The 16,772-nt window shown below is 41.3% G+C and overlaps 1 protein-coding gene across 1 annotated transcript in view; it reads right to left on the bottom strand.

The window, feature by feature from the left end:
* Window positions 1–10,898: 10,898 nt before the first annotated feature.
* SUSD1 (sushi domain containing 1) overlaps window positions 10,899–16,772 on the bottom strand; it is a 259,310-nt gene continuing 253,436 nt past the window's right edge. Inside the window, exon 24 of the mRNA XM_089670946.1 lies at window positions 10,899–11,759. The gene's annotated coding sequence lies outside the window, so the exon portion shown is untranslated. The remainder of the gene's footprint in view (window positions 11,760–16,772) is intronic.

Genomic DNA, 16,772 nt, shown 5'->3' with positions numbered 1-16,772 from the left:
CTTGAGTCTTGTAAAGTAAACTTTCCAAGTGCCATAACAAACCCTGTGAGAGATTGATTTCCCGTTTTTTATGAGTAGTAATGGGCTGAACACCCCCTTGTTCAATTCGTGGTTGAAGTTTGACTGTGAACTTCGAACCGGACAATTCACTAAGAGGTATCTTACTGCATCTGAATATGCGGTAAGATAGATACTGCACAGCACTTTTTACAAAAAAACATTGGCATTGACTAAGAAGAACACAACTTAAATACCACGAGTTATTTGATTAAGTCATGTAGTATTTAATAGTTAAAGCCATGCAGTAATATATCAACTGTCAAAGAATTGCTCACAATTAAAAAACAAGCAGATAAACGGCGTGGGGTCCCCCCATCCAAACCAAGCCCTTCAGGTCTGGAATGGGTTTTGAGGGGAACCCCCAAACCAAAATTAAAAAAAAAAATGGCATGGGTTCCCACTCCCCAAAATCCATACCAGACCCTTATCCGAGCATGCAGTCCAGCAGGTCAGGAAAGGGGGGGGGAGCGAGTGCCCCCCCAAACCATACCAGGTCACATGACCTCAACATGAGGGTGTACTTTGGGGCAGGGGGCCCCCCAAAGCACCTTTTCCCCATGTTGATGGGGACCAGGGTCTCTTCCCCACAACCGTGGCCGGTGGTTGTGGGGTCCGCGAGCAAGGGGCTTATCAAAATCTGGAAGCCCCCTTTAACAAGGGGACCCCCAGATCCCAGCCTCCCCCCCATGTCAATGAGTATGGGGTCCCTGGTACCTCTACTCATTCACCAAAAAAAGTGTAGTGTAAAAAATGACAGTAGACAGTCTTTGAAAAGTCTGCTATTAAAACAACAAAAATTACAAAATGTCCCCCGAAGTAGATCCAAAGTCAATCACGATGCCTACTGCCACTGCCAACCCGGAAGAAAAAAAAAAAGGCTCCGCTGTCAACACTGGCTCCTGCCATCTGCCTGCTCCGCCGGCCTGACAGTTCTTAAATATCTCAAGGGCAGGGCCACCCAGTGACGTTATCGAATGATGCACCCTTGTGACACCATCGACCGGGGCATGCTGGTTGTACTGTGGTCAGGTGCATTGCTTTGGCCAATAACAATGCACTGTCAGAGTGCCCCTACCTTTTGTGTGGTCGCTGAACACACGAACGGCCGATGTTCAAATCTAAGTTATGTTTGACTCAAGCATCAAGCCCATCACTATTTATGAGCATAGGAAAGACTGGATTGGATATACCACTATCCTCTAGGACAGGGGTGGCGAACACGCGGCTCTCGAGCCGCGTGCGGCTCCCAGCCAAAATGAATGTGGCTCTTTGCCTCTTATCATATTTTGTATACTGTGGCTCTTTGCCAAGTTTCATGTTTCTCTTATTTTTACCTGTTCCTCTATCCAGCGGCGCGCTGTCTTCCAGCTTCTGTAGTGTGGGCACTGGGCATGACAGCCGGGTGCCAAGTGCGCATGCGCAAGAAGCGGTGCTTTTTGTGAATGGTAAGGCGGTACCTGGGACACATGACAGATCCCAGAAGCCGCCGGACCAATCACAAAGCGCAAGTGCTTCTCGCTCATGCGCACTGGGCACCCGGCTGTCATGCCGAGCGCCATTACAGAAGCCGGGAAGACAGCGTGCGGCTGGATCGAGGAACAGGTAAGATCAAACAAAAACTCTGCGGAAGTAAGAGCGGGTACCTGTCAAATTCAGGTACCCGCTCCCCACCTCCCCAAAGGTCAGCAGTCATCTGTACTGTCCGCAGTCTCTGGTCATCCCTGTGCTGTCCGCAGTCTCTGGTCATCTCCTGTACTGTGTCTGCATTCCACTAGTTCAGAATTTTTTTTTGTATACTTGTGTGTTAGAGTGAGAGAGAGAGAAGGGAGAGAGAGAGAGACAGGTGCCACAGCAACCTCCAGGGTAGTTGATGTGTTAACTCTGGCTAAGTTGCATTTGATGTGTGTGTTGAGGGTGGACACTTACCTTGAAATGAACACATTGTTGTTTTGTAAGGGGAAGAAAGTGTTATGGTGAATAATATGGTTTTAATTATGTGTTTTTGTGTGAGTGTTTGTCTGTTTTGGCAGGTCACTGCGTGGTGTGGCTCTCTGACTTTCACAGTTTAAAATTTTGGCTCTTTGTGTCTAACTTGTTCGCCACCCCTGCTCTAGGACCTGAGCTTCAACAGCTATGCCAGTAAAGCCAGCAACCAAGAAGTATGGTGGTAAACTGATCAGGACAGAAGATGTGGGCAGTCTGGGAGACCCCATAAAGAGTATGCTCCAGACTTGGACTTTGAATCTAAGAGTTTATTTTCTGCCATATGTCTGAGATAGGGGTTTACACATATGGTGCCTATATTTCTGTAACTGAGGCAAAAGGGTGCTCTTTCCTCAAAATACATGTGCAGTAAGTGGTTTTCTTGCATTGTTGTTCTGAAAATTAACATATTAGCCAAAGAGTCTACTGCATGTGCACGGACAGGAGATTAATTCTGGATATGAGATGTACAATATCCACAAGCCCATCAACACAGTAATGCAAGGCAATGTGCATAAGCTTCAAATAAGCTGTTTTAAAACTGAAGGTTCTGCAAGGATTGACTCAGGAGCTTTAGTCATACAATAGCCCAAAGGTTTGGCAAATGGACGACAGATTGCAAGGCAAGGCCTGTCATTGAGAACAAGAATTTGTAAAGAGTTTGCAGTCTCTTATCTGTCAGGTCCAGTAACACAGAGATGTCCTCAATGAGGACCATGTTTAGCTCAAGCAAGAAATTGCAGGATCCACAATGGGAATTGTCCACTTCTTTAAAAAATGGGTTTTCAATCAGGTATTTCTCAGAGAAACACTTGGGATGTAAAAAATAGTTTGCCAGGGACAGACCGGTCACCATACAAGACAAGTTGCAGTAGTGAGTGTACTGCTAAAGAATTCTGGTAAAGAATTCAGCTGGAGGTTGCTTCATATCCAGACATGTACGAACAATGTCAAGAAGAACTGAAATGGTATCTATGTAACTACTAGAGTTACATCAGCAGACTGAATATTCTTATACTCAGAATAATCACTCCTCCTCATCCTCAGCTGTATGTGCAGAAGTGGCCATAGCTGCAGGCATACCAGGAACAGGCTCTGCAGGACTGAATTACACTTGAGCGTGAAAAGCGATTTTGTGCATAAAATCTGCCATAGTTGCTTGAAAATTCTCCTTTAGTAATGCAGAGGAGGGAGCCACGCCAGATGGAGTAAGGAAGATTCGGAACATGTGATTTCAATTGGGGTACAGCATTTCAGGTTGTTGACATCAGGTCCTTATAAGGGACACTACAACCTGCCCTGGCATTTATTATCCATTTATGATAGAATTTATGATTGAAAATGTGAAATTCTAGTAATGGTATTTACAAAGCAACTGCTGAGGCAGGATGTGTGATATGGTCATCTGTGAGTCACTTGAAGGTAGCAGCAAGGAGGGCTGACCCTATGATCCTTGCAAGTAGCCGGCAGTAACTATCCTCATAATAAAGGCTAATGCAGAATGAACTGCAAAAAAAGCTTTGGCTATGCTTCTCTTTTAAAGGACTTTTTCTAAGATGGAGAGCTGGGCTGGGGAAGGTGTGGGAGCATCTGGCTTAGGCTCTCAGTGGCGCACTGGAAGGCAGAGCCAACTGTTGGTCTGGCATCTGAATGTCAGGATCCTTCTAGAACCTGGAGAGCTCTGTGATGTTCAAGACTTTGTGTCTCTGCTAGGGAATTTTGCTTCCTGTTTGTCCTGGTGACCACTGCCACTGGCACTGTGAATAATCTAAACTCTATTCATTTTAAATTGTCCCAAAACAGGTGGTGGTGGAAAATATTCCACTGGGCACTTTTGTTCTGGAGACAACAGATTCTTCAGGGAGATTTCCTCTCCCTCCTTTATCTAAAATGAAAATGTTTTGGCTTTAAGGTCAGCTCCTGTAACCTCACATGTTTTAGAGGCTTTCTGGTCCTTTACCTCTGTTCAATTCATGTCCAATCTCTGTCTCTCTACGATCCTTCTCCTCATTTAATCCTAAATGGATCAGTTATACAACACCGCATACAAAGCAAGCTATATTCCTTACATTCATGAACAGGCAAAAACTTGCTAGATGAATTTCATTTTTGCCCTGAGTTGGGCTTCAGTAAAAATAATACAACAAAAATATACTTCACCAGCATAACATTCTCACCATCTAATACATAATATAATCATTACAGTTAAAGCTCTCCAGGAAAATATTTTCATTATTTGGCATTATAATATGCCTTTGCCCAAGATAGCATAGTTGCCAACATTTCCCAAAAATTTTTTCGGGACACTTTTTTTATTGTATGCCTAGAAAGCCAGCATAGGCGGAGTGATATGTAAATTAGGGGTGTGGTATACATTGTGGGTGTGGTCTGGAGAAAAATATGATGGTGCTCAGCACCAAAAAGTGGGTGTGGCTTAAATTCTTCTAAATGTTGGGAGTAGCTTAAAGGGGGTGTGGTTAAATAGAGTCTTTTCTTGGGCTCCCCCATGCAATTTTGCTCTCCACCCCAACAGCCCAAAAAACAAACACACACATAGATTTATCTAAAAAAACCAAACTTTAATAATATAAACATAAAGAACTAGACCACACTCACTGATTAGTTGCTAGAGGTTACAGCACTTTACCTCTTACTGATTGGTTGCTACTGCCTTTAGTACAGGGGAGGGTCAGAGACTACAGGGGTAGTACAGGAGATAATCAGAGACTGTAGACATGGCACAGAGGATGGTCAGAGTACAGTATGCTCCACCATAAATATCACAGCATGCTCCACCATAAATATCACAGATGTTCCACCATAAATATTACAGTATGGCCCACCATAAAGTTTACAGTATGCTCCACCATACTGCAACCCCCCACACACACAACTCTCTCACAACTTACCTCTGCTACACTATTGATCCGCAGCTGCTCTGATAGTGTGTCCATCATTGGTGGTCTGGGTGTGCATCCTGGGCTTGGTCCTGAGTCCGCTCTGCAGAAGCTTCCTCTGCCTTGCACGTGAGGAGGAGGAGGCTAAGGTGGGCTGGCGCAATCACCCATGGGCTGGCCACGCCCCCTCACAGTAAAAACCAATCAGCATGGGAGAAACAGCCACATGACTTCCTCTCTCACTGATTGGTAGTCCCAAGCAGGGGAGCACAGAGAGGTGGGGCAGAGGATCCGATTGCAGGGAGCGAGGGGGAAGTATAGGTAACACACTCAGTACTAGATCATGCCCCAACTGCCATGGCCGGCGGACGTCCGTGACAAAATAACAGTGTCCTTGACAAAAATCATTTTCTGTGATTAAGCCCGGGACAAAGACTGTCCATGACAAATGTAAAAAATCCGTGAGTGTCCTGGGCAATCCGTGACTGTTGGCAACTATGGGATAGCATGTCTACTGCTAGAGATATAATATAAGCCTGCAATCTAACAGCCCCTCTCAGCACAGTTACCCAATTAAAGGCTTAATATACCTCTTCCCCCCCAACAGGATAAGAACGTTACATATTAGCCAGCAGCAACACAGTATCCAGTAGCTACTTTCCTCTTTCTGCTCAACAGTTTAACTCTTGCTGATAGTGTGGGGCACAGAAATGGACAGGTAAGCAGGCAATCAGTTTTTTATTTGCGTACTGCTTTTTGACTAATTTATGTGTCTGTTCACTGTATCATACTATTGCTTCGTTAGATTTGTCCAGTATTAACAAATCTGCACTATTAGAAGCTATAAATTGACAAAACTTGGGACAGAATGAAGGACAAAATACCGATGGTACCCTTAGTATCGGTAGCTATCTCTGCTACCCCTTTGGTATGCCACTGATCTATATTAGATTTTGCAGTAAAGAGTAATTCGACTGTTTTAACACAAAATGTTTATTATCAAGATTTATATGGATCTGACACATTACTAACTGCTTTGCAGAGTACATACAGCAAATTCACTTATACCTGTTCCTTTACTTGTGGAGGCCTACAATTTAATGTTCCTGTCACACTCATACATGCAAACAAAATTTGAAAGGATGGCAATTAATCTACCTCTGTGTTTATGGATTGTGGGAGGAACTCTACAGCCTCCTGACAACTCATGGGGCCCCCGGGCAATAGGGAATCATGGGGCCCCTGTGTCCTTGCCCAAACTCAAAAAAACCTAGGAAAAAGGTACCAGGGGCATCTCATGGGGCCCCCTACTGACCCCGGGCCCTCGGGCAGTGCCCGAGTTTCCGAATGGTCAGTCCGCCCCTGATCCTGACACAGACATGGAAAACTTATACAAACTCTGGCCAGCTAGTGTACTAAGTGAGATTCAAACCCAGGACCCAGAGATGTAAAGAAAAGCAAAGCAAAGAAAAGAAAAGCAAAGCAAACACTTAGCCACAATACAGACCAAAATATTCTCCAGGTTAGTGTTTGTTGGTTTATGTGACTTTAACCCAAGGCTAGTAAAAGGAAGGCAAATAGAAATACATATGATTATAAGAAAAAAGAAGATAGTATTTGAAAAATGTTAGTTTGACATATTTACTGAAATTATTAGATTTTACTGAATGTTTAAAGCAGATTGAAAATATATTGTGACATGTTGTAACTAGGAGCTGAAAGTTATGTGCTACATTTAACATGGGAGTGTCCCCAGGACAGGTCTGCAATTAAGTGCAAGGATTGTATCATCCTGTTCACCCAGGGAAACCACCAAGAAGAGTTCAAGACTACAAAAATAAATCTAACATCACTGGCTTATTATGTTGCTCCCCACAACCCCATTAAGAATGAAGGTCAGTACTTCAGAATACAAGAGTTCCATTAGATACAATATATACCCAAGGGACTACACTGCACAATGTGTTAAAAAAGGCAGAAGCATAATATTTGGAATACTGTACATTTTCTCTTTTTGATGACAATAATCGCTTCTAGAGAAACTTCAACTGCAGACTGCTGAAAAGGAGAACAAGCTGTAGTCCTGTTCAACAGAAATTCATAGAGTGGTTTCAAATATTTTCTTTGTTGTTTAGTATTGAGACATATTTTTATATAAATACAAGAAACATTTTCAATTCTTTTTACTTGTGTAAAAAAAGGAACATTATACTATTTATATTTAGTGCTTGCAGCCAGCAGGTGGTACGTTGTATACATAAGGACCAACATAAAATAAGCTATGCAATGAATTAGACCTTAAATTTATTGCAGTGTAGCCCCCATGGAAATCTTTCTGCACATCCTCAAAGATGAGGGAGCTGCTAGAAGTAGGTCACATTGTAATAGTTAATTGAGGTCCAGGGGGATGAGAGAGAAAATTATATTAGATTGTCCCCCCCCCCCCTTTTTTTTTTCTTTCTTTTTTCCTTGACTAGTTTAAGGGTTGGGTTTATGGAGGATGAGTTGCTAAAGAAGTCTTTTTTATTAGAGTCTTTAACCACTTGAACTCCTAAAGATTTACCCCCCCCCCCCCCCTTCCTGACCAGGCCATTTTTTGTGCTACAGTGTTACTTTACCTGGCAATTGTGCGGTTATGCAATGCTGCATCCAAATGAAATTTACATCCTTTTTCTCCTAGGAATTGTGCTTTCTTTCAGTGGTGTTTGATCACCTCTGCATTTTTTATTTTTTGCTCTATAGAAAAAAAAAGACTGATGATTTTGAGAAAAAAACAATATTTTTGACTTTTTGCTATTAAACATGTCCAGTAAAAAAAAATTAAAAAATCAAATTTGATCATACATTTAGACCAAAATGTATTCTGCGACATGTCTTTGCATAAAAAGATCCCAATACATGTAAATTAATTGGTTTACGTGAAAGTTATAGCGTTTACAAATCGTGATATAGATACTGGAATTTTTTTTTTTTTAATTCTTACCAGTAATGGCGTCGATCAGTGACTTATAGCAGGACTGCGGTGGGCATTCTGACACTGGTTAGATGGGCCTTAGTAAGCCTATGGATAATGTTATCACTCCCAGGCATTGCCAACCGTTGTCGTGCGCTCTCTTCATTCTCCTGCAGCCACTGCTTGCTAATACAGGGGAGACCACATGACCGGACTGAAAATAGGTAAATATACAGATCTTTTCGTACACAGGTTAGTGAGAATAAGTTTTGGGGGGACATTTTTAAATGAAGTTAGATTTTGACTGGAACTCCACTTTAACCACTTCCCGACCGGCCGTTGCATATAAACGGCCGGACGGTGGCAGTGCAGGGTCGGGTGGCCGTTTATAAACGGCCTCCCCGCACCCTGCTTGTGTGCGCTCCCTGGAAACGCGCAGCACCGCGATCCGGTGCCCGCTGTGTCCTCCGGACACAGTGAAACACCGATCGTTGGACGGGACCTCTGTACGAGGTCCCGATCATGTGATCACTGATTGGCCAATCAGTGATCACATGCAAAGTAGTAAGCAAGATGTCACTTGTGACATCATTGCTTACTACGTGTGAAATCTGTGAATGATCACAGAGGTCACATGGTACAAGGCTATTCACAACAGCCTTGTACCATGTGACAAGCTGTGACCAATCACAGCTCACTCAGTACTTCTCAATGAGTGCAAGAATGCACACAAAGAGAAAGAGAAATGATTGCTTTTACATCCTATATGGGTGTAAAAGCAATGTGTAAAAAAAAAAAAAAAATCTTCATCACCCCCCACAAGTAGTACAGTGTCACCATGGTGACACTGTACTGCTAGGATAACAGTATGTAAAAAAAAAAAAAAAAAAAATTAAAATAATAATATAAAAAAATAAAATACAAATGTTAAAAAAAAATGTTTAAAAATTATAATTTTTGGTTATAAACTAATTTGGATTTTTTTTTTTTACTAAAAAGATAACGGAATAAATTTTGGCCGAGATTTATGATGAAATATTATTTATTTGCAAAATTTTATAAAAAAAACACTTTTTTTCAAAATTTTTGGACTTTTGCATTTACATAGCAAAAAAAATAAAAATCCCAGCGGTGAATAAATACCACCAAAATATAGCTTTATCTGTCTCAAAAAAATGTTAAAAAATTCATTTGGGTACAGTGTTGCATGACCATGCAATTGTCATTCAAAGTGTGATAGTGCTGAAAGCTGAAAATTGCCCTGGTCAGGAAGGGGGTAAAAGTGTCCGGTCTGGAAGTTTAAGAGCAGGAGATACTAGGTTACACACAGCTGGAAGACTCGACTAAAACACTCTTAACTGTAGTACAGTAGTGTGCGTTCCTCAGCTTGATGGCCATTGAGCATATCTGTTTACAACAGGTCAGACTACATTCAACAGACAACTGTAGAAATGATATTCAATGCATTACGATGAGAAGGGCTCAGGTTAAATAAGTTTATGTTAGGGTTTGTAAGAGATTTAATCAGTTTAGCTGTGTACTGGCTAGTGTTCTAAAGGTGTGGATTGTATTATTTTAGTCACATGTGTTGAGCGTTCTCCTGTAAGGTGTGCTAGAGATAACATTCTGTGTTAAAGTGCTTCTAAAGTCTAAAGGTTTTTTTGATGCATTCTCTGCATTAAGATAAAAAACTTTCCACTCTGTGTTCCCACCTCCCCCTCCCTAACACCTACCTGACTCCAGTATCAATGCAGGGCTGGGCCCGGATGCAATTTTTCTCACTCTTTCTGGTCTCACAGGCTTTGCCATTGGTTCCTGCTGCTGTCAATCAAATTCAGTGAGAAGAGAATGGGGGCTGGGCCAAACCTCACTGTGTGTGTCTATGTACACACACAGCTCGGCTCAGGAGCAAGCCTGCATGTCTGTCCCCAAAGCAAGCAGCTTGCCATGGGAGCAACCATAGAAGAGAAGGAGTCAAGATAGCCAGTGGGGGAACCAAGGAGGTAAGGGGTGGCTCTGTGCAATACTATTTCACAAACCAGGTAAGTATAAACCTATTAAAAGCAACACAGGTTACTTTCCATTGTTGTCCTGCCTTGAATTTTAAGACTGAGATACCACTAAAACTTTGGTTTAACGTTTTACCTTTAACCTTTATAGTTAAGAGTCCAGCCAATATAGCCCTGTAAAAGAGGGCCCTAGAAAGGTGTATAAAGACATGCAGAGGGCCAAGGACTATATTTTAAGTAGAACCTACAGGTATTCTGTGATCTCTCTACCCTCCTTCCTATTTCTCTCTCTGCAAAACATTGTGGGGGAACACACACCTGCCCTTGGGGGGTATTTTGGGAGCTCAGTGTCTGTCCAACACCCCTGGACCTTTTGTGCACATGGATGGTGAGCTACTTTGTCTTGTAATATGGTAATCTTTGTATACTCATTGTATGTTTTTTATGATGTCATTGAATATGCTGTTATTGTTCACAGTATTTTAATGTTCCCTCCTAATCCTCCTAAAGAAGCGGGGTGATCCCGCAAAACAAGTGGATTTCCCTAACATAATATTTCTTAAAACAGCATATGGTTGAGCAAATGCAATTTGTTATATACACATATTTGCATGCTGTAGTTACTTGGTGTGAGATACTCTTGAGGAATTGATGTTTGGGAGGAATCCTGAACATTCCTGCATGCAGCAGGATGTTCATTGTCTTATCTGCACTTACATTTTTATCATGTTATGATTTCTTTGTGATGAACTTGTACCTTTTAACTGCTTTGTGTCGTGTCTGGGCACCTTGAACATCCATATTTAAAGTACTTACTGTTATCAATAAAGGATCTTGCCTGTCCTCTCTCCTTGTGGCCTGTCAATCCCTTCATCAGAGAAAAGGACGAATGCTCATGGGGAGATTGAGGGGGTGGAGGGGCTTGAACCTCCATACACTCCCCCTTGTCAACTCCCCTGACGTACACCGACACACAAAGCAAATAGCTAACAACAATTGCAGCAGATAAGAATTATATTAAGTTTATTAATGTATAAAACCCCCAGCTGAAAATTATAAAATAAGTACAACAAAACAGATATAAATACATCATAGAATGTTCAATAAAGTCATAAAAACATCATCAGTATTTCCAAAGTTAACAGTACAAACTAATCTAAAACAGACACAGTTAGACTATCATTATTTAAATTTAAAAGATAATTGAATTAGTGAATAAGACTTGCAACAGGAATATAATGGATTTTTTTGTTTGTTTAAAGTAAGCATAAGTAAGCAAAAGATCCGCTTCATTGCACAAGATCCAGTTCATTGCACAGCTCTGCAATTACATGGACAAAGTCTGGGTCATACTGGCTCCTAGTGATAAATGGCCACCCCGAGACAGACTTCATCCCCACACCCTCCCTGCCTACCTTTGTGGTACACATCAGTCATGGATCTAACCACATATAAGTTGGGTAGAGCAAGGAGCTGGATATTCTCCTTAGAGGTACCTTTTTAACACCGTGACTAAACATTGTATGTCTATTGTAGAGCTCAAACTTAAATTAAAAGCAAGTTATCCTTTAGATTTAAACTACAGTGCAAATAAAAATTCCATGCTACAATCTGAAACAAAAGAAAAAGATCACATATTCTTCCTTTAAGTTTTTTTTTTAACAACAGTTATTATCTCAGTAGTAACCACAAAAAAATCCTGGAAAAACAAAGAAAAAAATACTTCATTTCTCTATGTCTTGGGAATGGAGTCCACGTTTGACTTGAGTCCAAGTTTGACTTAATTAATCCAGAACGCTCCTGCTTTTCAGGATAAAGTCCATAAATCGATGGCTGAGAAGACACTAAGTAGTACTTCTGTAGGAAGAAACATAATATAATTACATATAACAAGAATTGCTTTGTATACAGGAATTGTTTTGAACATCGTCAAGTCATGACTTGGATGGAAATATTTTGGGAGAAAAGCAATAGAATTTTCCATATTTCATCCTTATTTCAACATGTCCAATCTATGTAAAGTTTAAACGGTAAATTCTCTTTTTTGCAGTTGTCCTTTACTATTATTATTATTACAGGTATTTATATAGTGCTGTTAATTTACGCAGTGCTTTTACATATATATTGCACATTCACATCAGTCCCTAACCCTCAAGGGTTGTACAATCGAAGGTCCCTAACTTACATTCATATACTAGGGCCAATTTTGACAGGATCCGATTAACCTACTGGCATGTCTTTGGAGCGTGGGAGGAAACCGGAGTACCTGGAGAAAACCCACGTAGACACTGGGAGAACATGCAAACTCCAGGCAGGTGGTGCCATGCTTGGGATTCAAACCAGCGACCCTAGTACTGCCAGGCTGAAGTGCTAGCCATTTAGCCACTGTTCCCCACCCTCATGAGTGTAGAGGCCCCATTTATTACTATGGGTAGCTGTACTCACTGCATTCTCCAGTGGTCACTCACCCATAAAAAATTAATTGGGCCGCAGCACACATGTGAAGATTGAAGATTGACGAGAGAAAGGCTGGGTCCATGTCAAAGTAAGAACATTGCTTCATAGCTGAAGGTAACTACAGAACCAGGCTAAGCCCTCATCTCCATGTCACACCAGTCACCTTGGCTGATGACCTATGCAAACAGCAGTGGCATATGACTGTCACTGAAAAGCAGATGTGTCTGACATGAGGATTGAGATTAAAACAAAACAAAACAAACAAAAAAATATATATACAGTATCTCCCAGAAGTGAGTACACCCCTCACATTTTTGTAAATATTTTATTCTATCTTTTCATTTGACAACACTGAAGAAATGACACTTTGTTACAATGTAAAGTAGTGAGTGTATAGCTGTATAACAGTGTAAATTTGCTGTCCCCTCAAAATAACTCAACACACATCATTAATGTCTAAACCGCTGGCAACAAAAGTGAGTACACCCCTAAGTGAAAATGTCCATAGTGGGCCCAAAGTGTCAATATCAGGTTCCTGATGAAGTCATGTAATTAGTTACACAACTAGTCAGACGAGAGACGGAGACGTGGTGACATCACTTCCGGCGGAAGGACCATCTTGATACACCCATACGAGTACACACAGTAGTTCCTATGAGGATCTGTGAGCATTTTTTTCTCATAACACATGTGAGTGAGCATTTATAGTATTCTTTTACATTAATAAATGAAACAATATCACACCGTGGAAGGATTCTTCTTCTTGTTTTATAAACACCGATGAGGAAGCTGAGATACAATTATATCATATGAAACCATCCGGATATCAGGAGAGGTGATACCTGTAAGTTCTGAAGGGGGATACCACCACCGTTTGTGATACCCAATCTGACATGGAGGATTGAGCGGTTGGCTGTTTTAAAATAGGCAAAAAAGCATTTTGACCCTGTGGGGTCGCTTTATGAAGGTGAGGGGCAATCTTACCTGTGAAGGATTACACTTTTTGTTCACCTGCCAGATTTATATTCATCGCTGGAGGTTTCTATATATCCAGCAATATTGAAGATTACACACGTGGACGATTTGTTTTTTGTTTATTAATAATTGATGGCACGTGTTTTTGAGGACTTTTTTATAAATTGATTTAAATTATGTGTTTATCATAGAGTGTCACTGGATTTTCATTTGTGGATTCACTCTATATTTTATTTTATTTTTTTAAATTTTTTTGATATTTATATAGCAGTATAGTCCCAAGTTTGGGGACTAGAGCACGACTATTTACACTTTGGTACATGTGGGCACTTGTTTAGTGGTGGTCGCACATTTATGTTGAAGGATTTGTTATAGTCCTTGTAGATTGTCTTATAGTCAGGGTTAATTTATCCTGATCGTCCTATTGTTTGTTTCTATAGGCACAATAGCGCCATTTGTCAGTTTATTTCCACTGCACCTTTGGGCATTCATTTATGCCAAGTGTTTTATCATGTGTGGTTTAATACATGTTTGTGATTTCACTCTGTTTTGGGACACAAGTGGGTTTATGTATTGTGTTTTTATGCGTTTTGCACATTTTTATTTGAATTTATATGGTTTATCAAACATCACTGTATAAGATTGCATATTAATATGAAGAATTGAGTTTGTGATAATTACATACAGGAGGATTCACTAGGGGTGTAATTGAAACCTCATTTTGATTTTATTATTTATATAAGTACAAGTGTGGGAGCGCAGCACCACTTTTGTTATAATTGTTTATAAATACATATGGATTTGGGGCAACCACTATAGAAGAAACCCTAAAGCCAATAAAGGGAGGGTTCAGGAATTTATAATATATTATGTGACAAAATACTGCCTTTTACAAAAAATAGCACCAGGACTTCATTTTAAATCTTTTGTGTTTTATCTCACTGGTTAAACACTGCATAGGCATGTGCAGCATAGCTACTGATAATACACAAAAGCATTTTTATCTTTGTAAATTAAATATTTAAGGCATAGCCTGTGAGGACAGTTGTCCCTTGTATTTTTTACTATAAATACTACTACTGGGAGAGATATGATTAACCTTGAATTTGCAGCTCAACAAAAAACTTTCCACTGACTAAGCAAAGCAGGTACCTTTACTTTAAACCTGATAATTTTATCTGATAGAATATAAAAAGCACATGTTTACTATGAATTCACTTCAGAACACTGCGGTATGTATTAGCTAACCCAGCTCAATGCTGATTGAATACCCTTGTTAAAGTACTCCTGCTATTACGTGAACACTAAAGTAGAATTCCGGTCGCCATTGTAGTTTGGGCAGGATGTAGGAGAATTAGTGCTTATGTCAGGACTTTTTTTTCTGTGTATGATCCTGCTGGGGAAATGTATTTCTTCCTGTTTACTGACACAATAGGAAGTAAGGAAGTGGGCAAAAACTAGATAGAGGTTCTAACGGTCCATACTATACAAGTAACAGTGATTTTATTACTGTCTATCAAAATAAATATAAATAGCGAGCGCTGATTATAAGGAAAACAAAGCTGCTAGCACAAGAGATAGTGACAACAAATCTCACAAGGGAATATGCATGTAAAGTGCAGTGCTGAGTATTAAATAAAAGTAAAATATATATCACAAGTGCCAATTGAATATTATAAATCACACAATAAAATCTAAGTGCAAAATATGATCAAACTATAACTGAAAAATGACTTTTTAGTGGATGTATTTTATTTGTTTATTTCAAAGTAAAATCAGTCAGTGTGGTTAAATGAAGAAATGTGTATGTGGCACTACAAAACACAGCAGTGTTCAATTCCAAGCAGGTGCTGTGAAATCTAGTGAGACAATCCACCACTGCTATACATTCACCAGAAAGCTACTGGTATAGCGGCACTGTATATACTTTCAAAGGGAGCCTTGAAATCTTTGACCAAAAGGACTTCTCCAGAAAGCTATTGGTATAGCAGCACTGTGTATACTTTCAAATGGAGACTTGGAATCTTTAACCAAAAGGACTCTTCCTGTTGGCAGAGTGGATCCAGTTCTTCCGACAACAGAGGATCCTGAGACCTGTAAACCTGTGGCCAATGCATACTGCGTTTCTGAGTGCTGATTGAACTAAAACTTTCAGAGGGCTGGGAAACCAGAAGGTTGCTGGGAGAGCAGATACTGTATATTCTTCAGCAAGGAACTGGCTCACTCTCTTGGTGCGCAATTTAGAGCTGAACACAGGGGGGCTGCCATTCTTCTCCAAAGATAGATTGCGGACTACTACTATGGGACTCAGCACACTAGTTTGGCACAGCGGTGACGCTGATCGCCACACCGGGATCACATTATCTTCTGTGCATCGAGACTGTTACTATCCAGTGTCCATCTCTGCTTGCCAGGCTGACAGGCTGTCAGGCGGTAACTCTGCACCTCTCTGCGAACAGCCAAGAGCCTGTGCAAGAACCTTGTTCCTAGGAGGCTGTGTTATCCATGGGATTGATTGACTTTCTAACAAAACTCTAGAGCAGGGGTGCCAAACTCAATTTCATCACAGGCAATATCAATAATATGGTTGCCCTCAAAAGACCGGTTATGTCTGTAAGACTAGATGTCCAGAACCCCCCCCCCCTTAAATTAGATGTCAAGGCCCCCCCACCATCAGAAGTGAAGAGTCCCCCACTCATTCTTACATCACTGTGCACCCACCTTACACTTTGTGCTGCTGCGTGGGAGAGGATGGGGGCAGAGCTGAGAACAGAAAGTGCACAGTCTTGAGGAAGACCAGAGAAGGGCTAGAGTCAGCTGCTGGAGTCTTCTGAATGCGGAGACCTCGGGAGGTGGAGACAAGGAGGTGCTGCTGCAGCACACAATCTGTAGGCATGCTGCCCTCCTCTCTTCTGCCAAGTGCTGAGATGGGGGGGGGGAGACAGGCCTCTCTGCTGCTGCACAGAGAAGCACAGGATATGGAGGAGGAGTTCTGTCCTCCTCTCTGCTGCCGACTGCTGGTGGGGGCAGAGACGAGGGGGTGCCTCAGCTGCAGGAGAGCTGCAAGGGCTACATGAAATGGTCTGGAGGGCCAAGTTCGGCTCGAGGGTCTTGTGATTTACATAAGTGCTCTAGAGACACTGCATGCAGACACCTTTACACCTCAGCCTCAAGAGATCTTTACTTTGTGAATTTAACATAGCCTGTTATCATTGCTGAATTACCATTACTCACTACTGTATATGGGCTCAACCATTGGTAGCAGAAGACAACAGCTACTATCACATCAGGAACTTTAAACATCTCAGGACCCAAGTTGCTATTTCTAATTAAAGGGACCCCTTTGCATCAAAGCCATTGTTATTCAAATTAGGGTGTCTGTAAGGGACCGCCCGGCGGTACCACTAGCACTCCACTGATCGGATGTTCCCAGCGCAC

This window comes from Staurois parvus, unplaced genomic scaffold (genome assembly GCF_062004578.1).
Source record: "Staurois parvus isolate SC_StPar_1 unplaced genomic scaffold, SC_StPar_1.0 ptg000096l, whole genome shotgun sequence".
NCBI lineage: Eukaryota > Metazoa > Chordata > Amphibia > Anura > Ranidae > Staurois > Staurois parvus.
Note: the sequence above shows the minus strand (reverse complement) of the source record. Positions and strands in the feature narration are given on the sequence as shown.